This window comes from Ahaetulla prasina, chromosome 3 (genome assembly GCF_028640845.1).
Source record: "Ahaetulla prasina isolate Xishuangbanna chromosome 3, ASM2864084v1, whole genome shotgun sequence".
In the NCBI taxonomy this organism is placed as follows: Eukaryota; Metazoa; Chordata; class Lepidosauria; order Squamata; family Colubridae; genus Ahaetulla; species Ahaetulla prasina.
In genome coordinates this window covers 20298814-20306216 of record NC_080541.1, presented here as the reverse complement: position 1 = coordinate 20306216, position 7403 = coordinate 20298814, and the positions used below count along the sequence as shown (strand labels likewise).

The 7403-nt window shown below is 44.6% G+C and overlaps 1 non-coding gene across 1 annotated transcript; it reads right to left on the bottom strand.

Annotated features, from left to right (window-relative positions):
• Positions 1-7023: 7023 nt before the first annotated feature.
• On the bottom strand, positions 7024-7096 carry TRNAR-ACG (transfer RNA arginine (anticodon ACG)). The gene has a single exon. It is a non-coding gene; the product is annotated as a tRNA-Arg (tRNA).
• Between the last annotated feature and the right edge of the window lie 307 nt (positions 7097-7403).

The following is a 7403-nucleotide window of genomic DNA, read 5'->3' as shown; positions in this document are numbered from 1 at the left end:
GCTCAAGCAGGAGATCCTATACCATTTCAGACAAGTGACTGTCTAGTGTTTCTTAAAAAATCCTCCAGTGATGAAGCACCCACAAGCAAGCTGTTCCACTGGTTAATTGTTCTCACTGGGAGATGTTCCTTCCTTGATTAGTTTCCATCCATTGTTTCTTGTCCTGCCTTCTGGTGCTTTGGAAAATAAATTGACCTTCTCTTTGTGCCAGCTTCTCAAATATTGGAATGCTGCTATCATATGTCGTCTCCCCCCCACCCCGGTCCTTCTAATTCAGAATGTATTAACTGGGCTGGTATATCCGATTTCTTCTTAAATCACCAGCCAGAAGGTAAAGGTAAAGGTTCCCCTCGCACATATGTGCTAGTCGTTGTCGACTCTAGGGGGCAGTGCTCACCTCCGTTTCAAAGCCGAAGAGCCAGTACTGTCTGAAGACGTCTCCATGGTCATGTGGCTGGCATGACTAAATGCCAAAGGCGCACGGAACGCTGTTACCTTCCCACCAAGGTGGTCCCTACTTTTCTACTTGCATTTTTACATGCTTTCGAACTGCTAGGTTGGCAGAAGCTGAGACAAGTCACGGGAGCTCACCCCGTTACACGGCAGCACTAGGGATTCGAACTGCTGAGCTGCCGACCTTTCGATCGACAAGCTCAATGTCCTAGTCCCTGAGCCACTGCGTCCCTGCACCAGCCAGAAGGCTACAGGTTAATTCATAAAATCCCATATTGCATTGCATTTAGTGCCCCATAGCCCTAGGGTGGAAAAAACAAACAAACCCCTAGTGATGCACAATGTTTACTCTGGTCCAGTGGTGGGATTCAACCAGTTCGCACCACTTTGACTGAACCAATTGTTAAATTGCTGGGTGGCCCTGCCCGGCCCCTTCCAGTAGTCCCCACATGCCGTTTTGGCTCCCAGGAAAGCGCAGAGAGACCTACTAGGCCCAAAACCGAGCGTGGGGTGTATGGCATGGCCCCCCCCATGGCCCATTTTTGCTCCCAGGGGGATGAAGTTCTGCCTGTCATCCCCCTGGTCATGCCCACCATGGCCACGCCCACCCAGCCGGTCATTAGGGCAGAGAAGCGGTTGTTAAATTATTTGAATCCCACCACTGCTCTGGTCCCTTGGAGACAGTAGAAAGAGGAAAACCTCAGAGCTCATTGAAAGATACAAATTGGGAGAGCAGCAAAGGAAGGTGGTCTCTGTCTTTGGTATTTCCCACAGGGCTGAAGGCATCACTTGGATGAGTAGCAAAATGTCTTCAAAAGAAAAAAAAACAAGAAAGTCCAGTTGCCTCCTGAAAAAACACCTTTGGGGTGATAGCAGTTCCTTTGGTCAACCAGCTTGCTGTCAGATCCACCATCTGATCCAGTGATGAAATCCAAATTTTTTTTACTACCGATTCTGTGGCTTGGTGGGCATGGTGTGGTTTGGTGGGCGTGGCGTGGTGGGCGTGGCAGGGGAAGGATACTGCAAAATCCCCATTCCCTCCCCACTCCTGGGGGAAGTATATTGCAAAATCTCCATTCCTTCCCCACTCTGGGGCCAGCCAGAAGTGGTATTTGCTGGTTCTCCGAACTACTCACAATTTCCGCTACCGGTTCTCCAGAACCTGTCAGAACCTGCTGGATTTCACCCCTGATCTGATCCAAACCAGACCTCAAGCCCAGTACTGTGAATTCTACATGGAAGCCAAGAAGATGTCCTCCCTCATGAATGGCAAGTGACTTAAGGCTCCATTGACCTAACTCCTTAGCTGACCCCACTGCTTGGCCTGCCTCTTGGATGTGGATGTCCAGTGTGCCAACTTTCACTCTTCTGAGCTTTCCAAAATGGGTGGTTACCCTAGCCAATGAAATAAAATCATCTCTCCAGAGGTGCAGTCAATATAATCCACTGAGTCCCCACCCTGTTAAATGTGAAAGCTTATAACGATAAAATGAAATTGGCTGTCTTTCCTGAAAGAGCATTTAAGGGCTGGATTAGAGGCTTTCATTTTATTCTTGAGCAACATTTTACTCAATAAGCGTAAACAGCTTGTTGGCTAATTAATGGGACCAGATGTTTTTGCAGTTCAAGGGAATCCATTGTCTGTCTGACTCTCGTCACTGGGAGTTGAGTTGATACTCCCATAGAAGAAGTGGAAGTGATCCTTCAATCTAACACCGCCAAAGACATTTGCTCCCCAAACAGTTAAAAATTGTCTGGAAAGCAAAAAGAAACACACAATATGCCCATAAGTAAGTCACACTCCAATGAATTCATTTAATACAGAATCCTTGCAGAAAACACAATTTAAGTTTTTAATTGCATCCATTTTTTATAATGAAAAATTTAGCTTTGTATCTATTGCTGATTCCCACCCCCCTTATGTGTTCTTCATCCTATTTCCCTAATTGGAACGTATCTTCGAATTAGAAGGTTTTCAGAATTAGTGCATTTTAGTGCTATGCAAAAGTCTGCAAAACAGGTTAGATTTAGTTCAGGGGTCTCCAACCTTGGCACCTTTAAGCCTGGCGGACTTCAACTCCCAGAATTCCCCAGCGAGCTTTGCTCCAGGCTTAAAGTTGCCAAGGTTGGAGACCCCTGAATTAGATGGTTGAAATTCTTGATAAGATTCAAGGATATATTAAATTGAAGATTAAATGTTATAGGTCCCCGATCCTGGTATCGCATGAATGTGAAGTAAAAAAAAAAATCTACTAGGCTAAATTAGGGCAGAATAACAACATTTTTCTTCTGGAGTTTTTTGGTGTCCATCCTATGTCCATGTATCTAATACGAACGTCTCATGATTTGCTGTAATCATTTAGAAGTGGTTTTTTAAACAATGAATTGTAGTTCCAGATCGTTCTCTAAAATAAAAAGGCTGTGCTTGTGCAATTAAATTAGAAGATATAGTTAGGACTCATCTTTTGGTGAGTCTCAAGAACTATCTATGGTCTCAAGAACTATCTATTCCAAAAAATTTCATGCATGAATCAAAGAGAGGAACAACGTGTTTACATTAACACGGTAATGGTGCATTTGGATGAGTTTCAGGCACTGTCAGTATTTCCTTTAGTAAATTACTTTTAGACACAGCTGTTCATCTGTATCTTTAGATCTGGCAGAGAAGGCAGGTGTGGGTACCACCAGCTAGGAGTCTACACTTGGTGGGTCCCACGAGATATGCTTTCTCTGCCATGGCATCAGAGATGGTATTCAGCAGATTCTGACCAGTTCTGAAGAACCAGTAGCGAAAATTTTGAGTAGTTCAGAGAACTGGTAAATACCACCTCCGACTGGAGGTAAATACCACCTCCGAATAGACCCATCTATTCTCTGCCTCCCGAATCCCAGCTGTTTGGGAGGAAATGGGGATTTTGCAGTAACCTTCCCCTGGAGTGGGGAGGGAATGGAGATTTTACAATATCCTTTCCCTGCCATGCCCACTAAGCCACACCCACCAAGCCATACCACGCCCACCAACCCACGCCCAGAGAACTGGTAGTATAAAAATTTGAATCCCACCACTGCATGGAACCCACCTTATGGAACATTCTTTCTCCCAAAATTAGATTAGCTCCATCCCTTTTGACATTCCAGACGATTCTCAAGACCTGGTTATGTTATCAGGCCTAGGGTTCCCAGGAAACCAGAGATTAATTTAGATGGCTCCATTCTTGAGGTAGTGATATTTATCTTCATTTTGCCTAGGGCAGTGTTGGTGAACCTATGGCACGTGTGGCATGCAAAACTGTCCTGTGCTGAACGTGTGGCCTCGTCAGCTCCTGTTGCATTCATGTGCTCAAATGTGTGCCGGCCAGCTGGCCGTACGCTGAGTGCCGGTGGACCCCGGAAGTGCGGCGGTCCATCGTGCATGCGCGAGCCAGCACCCAGCCTTTCGGGTTGGCATTGCACACATGCATGATGGATCGCTGCACTTCCGGGGTCGCCGGCACTGCACGTGCGACGGCCAGCTGGCTGGTGTGCATTTGAGCGCACAAACACGACAGGAGCCGACGAGGCCGCGCATTCGGCATGGGACGGTTTCACGTGCCATGTCCAGCACCTAGGCCGGCACGCAAGAACGCGAAAGGTTCGCCAACACTGGCCTAGCGGTTTATATATTTGTTTGTTTGTTTTTTTACTATTTATTTCTTCATGTAGAAGTTTATATTTTTAATATATGTTGCTTTTATATTAAGAGATTTTTATCTGATTGTTGTACAGCGCTCAGAGTCACTTTGTGACAGATGGGTGGATACGCACATTTAGTAAATAAATAAATTTAAATTAAATTAAATTCTCTCTGAAACATTTTCTCCTGGCTGCTTGAATATAAGTGAGCAGATGTCCGATTCTCACATGGTGCTTTTTTTTTTTTAAACAGTGAACATAATTCAGATAAATGTAAACAAAAGTAGATTAATCTCTCTCTATATATATATGGAATATAGCCATGATATGTTGTAACTTGGCTAGTATTACATGTTTCTACGGGGTTCCAAATAATTCTTGGACCCTGTTCTCTGATCTTTAATATGGATTATTAGTCCAGATTGTTCTCTCATTAATACTACATACAGGATTCGTCTTATGCATTGCTATATATAAAGGTGGGATTTTACCATCTAAAGCAGAGGTGTCAAACTCGATTTCATTGAGGGCTGAATCAGAGTTGCGTTTGACCTCAGGGAGCTGGGGTGGGCGTGGCCAGGGTGGGCGTGGCCAGATTGACATCACTCCTGTCAGGGGCGCCTGTGGCGGCCCGAGCACTCTGCCAGCAAAAACAGGTTCCTGAGCTTCGTTTTCAGCTGCTACGGCCTCCTTCAATCCTCTGCCAGTGAAAACAGAGTTCGGGAGGGCTGCGTGGAGCCCATTTTCTTTGGCAAAAACACTGCGGACTGGTCCTTCACTGTTTCCAGTGCGGCCCCGTGGGCCAGATCTAAGTACCCTGTGAGCTGCATCCGGCCCCTGGGCCTTGAGTTCGAAACCCCTGATCCAGGGGTGGGTTCTACTTACCTTTACTATTAATTCACAATTTACTTCTGCGCATGCGCAGATCACCCTTGATGATGTCATGGTGGGTGGGCAGAGCCTCCCAGCGGTTTTACAACCGGTTCTATGGAACCGGGAGCAACCCACCACTGCACTGATCTAAAGGAACCCAAAATTACAATTTTTCCAAATGCCATGTTAGATCAAATCAGTTTATTCAAGGGAAGGAGTAGAAAAAAGGAGTAATGGATAAAATAGGATTAGGTTTCTTACAACTTCCATTTCAGTAGGAAATTACCCCTATTTATAATAGTTTGCAACTTCCCCTTTAATTTTCTGTAATAATGACACTTGACTGAACCAAGTAAGACAAGACTGAAACCTGCCATTTTCCGATACTCTATTTTGGTGCTGAAATGTGGCCCAAAGGGGCCCACACTCCACTATTCTAAAAGAAGCTATAAGTAAGAAAGTGTTAAACTAGTTTGACATAGTAGTTAAGGTGCTGGCCTAAAAACCAGGAGACTCTGAATTCTAGTCCTGGCTTAGGCATGAAAGCTGGCTGGGTGACTTCGGACCCATTACTGTACTTTTCGGAGTATAAGACACACTTTCCCCCCCAAAAAAGATGGTGGAAATGTTGGTGCATCTTATACACTGAATACCGTCATTTTTGGCCTTCCAAAACCCCATCCAAAAATAGACCCATTTTTCAGAAAAATAGAATGCGCAGAGGGTTTGGGAGGCCGGCGAAGTGCTCCTGGGGAGGGCAAAAACGTGATGCACGGGGGGTTTGGGAGGCCAAAAATGGGGCTATTTTCATGCAAAAGCCCCCAGGAGCACGCTGCAGGACTCCCAAACCCTCAGTGTACCCCGTTTTTGCAAGATAAATCCTGTTTATTGAAAAATCAGGGCACACAGATGGTTTGGGAGGCCTGCAGAGTGCTCCTGGGGGCCGGGGAGGGCAAAAACTATTTTTTTTTCTTGTTTTCCTCTTCGAAATCTTAGTGCATCTTATACTCCGGTGTGTCTTATAGTCCAAAAAATATGATACCAGGAGACTGTAAGGTCTAGTTCCAATTTAGGCATGAAAGCTAGTTGGTGACTTTTAAAGCTATTAATCTTAGAAAACATAATGTAAATAAAGAAAACGGAACAACGAAGAAAATAAAACAGTAAATGAGATATGGAGGAAAAGGTATAAAAAGAAAAGAAGACCACTAAGAAACGTCGTTTAAAAAATAAGATATATTTATATATTGTATGTTACGTGTTTGTCATACTATGTGTCACAATAAAATAATTTTTAAAAATTTTTTTTAAAAAAGAAAGCTAGTTGGTGACTTTCAGCCAGTAGCTCTTTCATCCCAACTCACCTCATAAGGTTGTTTTTTGCTGGGAAGATAGGAGGAGGAAGGAATATTAGGTATATTTGCCACTGTGAAAAGAAAGGCTGCCTGCAAAACGGTCAGCACCTGGGCTGCCATGCCCTGTCTCTTTAATACCTCTGCCTAGCCCAGGGGTCTGCAAACTAGGCTCTTTTAAGACTTGTGGACTTCAACTCCCAGAGTTCCTCAGCCAGCAATGCTTTGCTGGCTCAGGAACTCTGGGAGTTGAAGTCCACAAGTCTTAAAAGAGCCTAGTTTGCAGACCCCTGGCCTAGCCAGCCCGGCTATAGGACTATGGGTCTCTCTGGGGTTTTGGAGCCCATCAACCTGCATATACTACATAAACGATCTCATGAGAGTTGCCTTGAGTTATTTAGAAAGTAATCAAGGTGAAATAAAAATCAAATAAGTAAATAAACCATGTAATTGTTGATTGAACTGCAGCTTTGCAACAGTTGAATGATGCTTTTGTGCTCTGGCTGAGGCGCTTACATCTCTCTCCTTTCCAAAGAAGAGAAGCAGAAGGGCCATGAAAGAAAGGATAGCTGGCTGGAATGGACACACTTTAAAGCAATGCTTCGGAGGAAGAAGTATTGCTATTCAGATATCCATTGCTAGAAGCAAACATTGCTATCCAGGAAAGAAAAGTCGAGCCAGGCAGGAATCGAACCTGCAATCTTCTGATCCGTAGTCAGATGCGTTATCCATTGCGCCACTGGCCCTGTGAGAATTTATCCATTGATACATCATTCACCTTTGACAAAGAGGGGAAGTTGCCAAAGCATCTAAGAGATAGAGAAGAGACAAGAGACAACTATACTGCTCAAGGCACGATGTTTTTGGATGCCTGCCATTTGAGAAGGCCATTGCAATTTGTGTGTGTGTGTGTGTGTGTGTGTGAATCCTCTGGGAAATTTAGTTTTGCTGAGCATCAATGTTTGCCTCGAGGCTGCTAAGCATCTATAAAGTTGCTCTCTTGCAATGTGAGCACCCCACTTCTGTGGGATAAAGATGACTGTGATGGTAGAC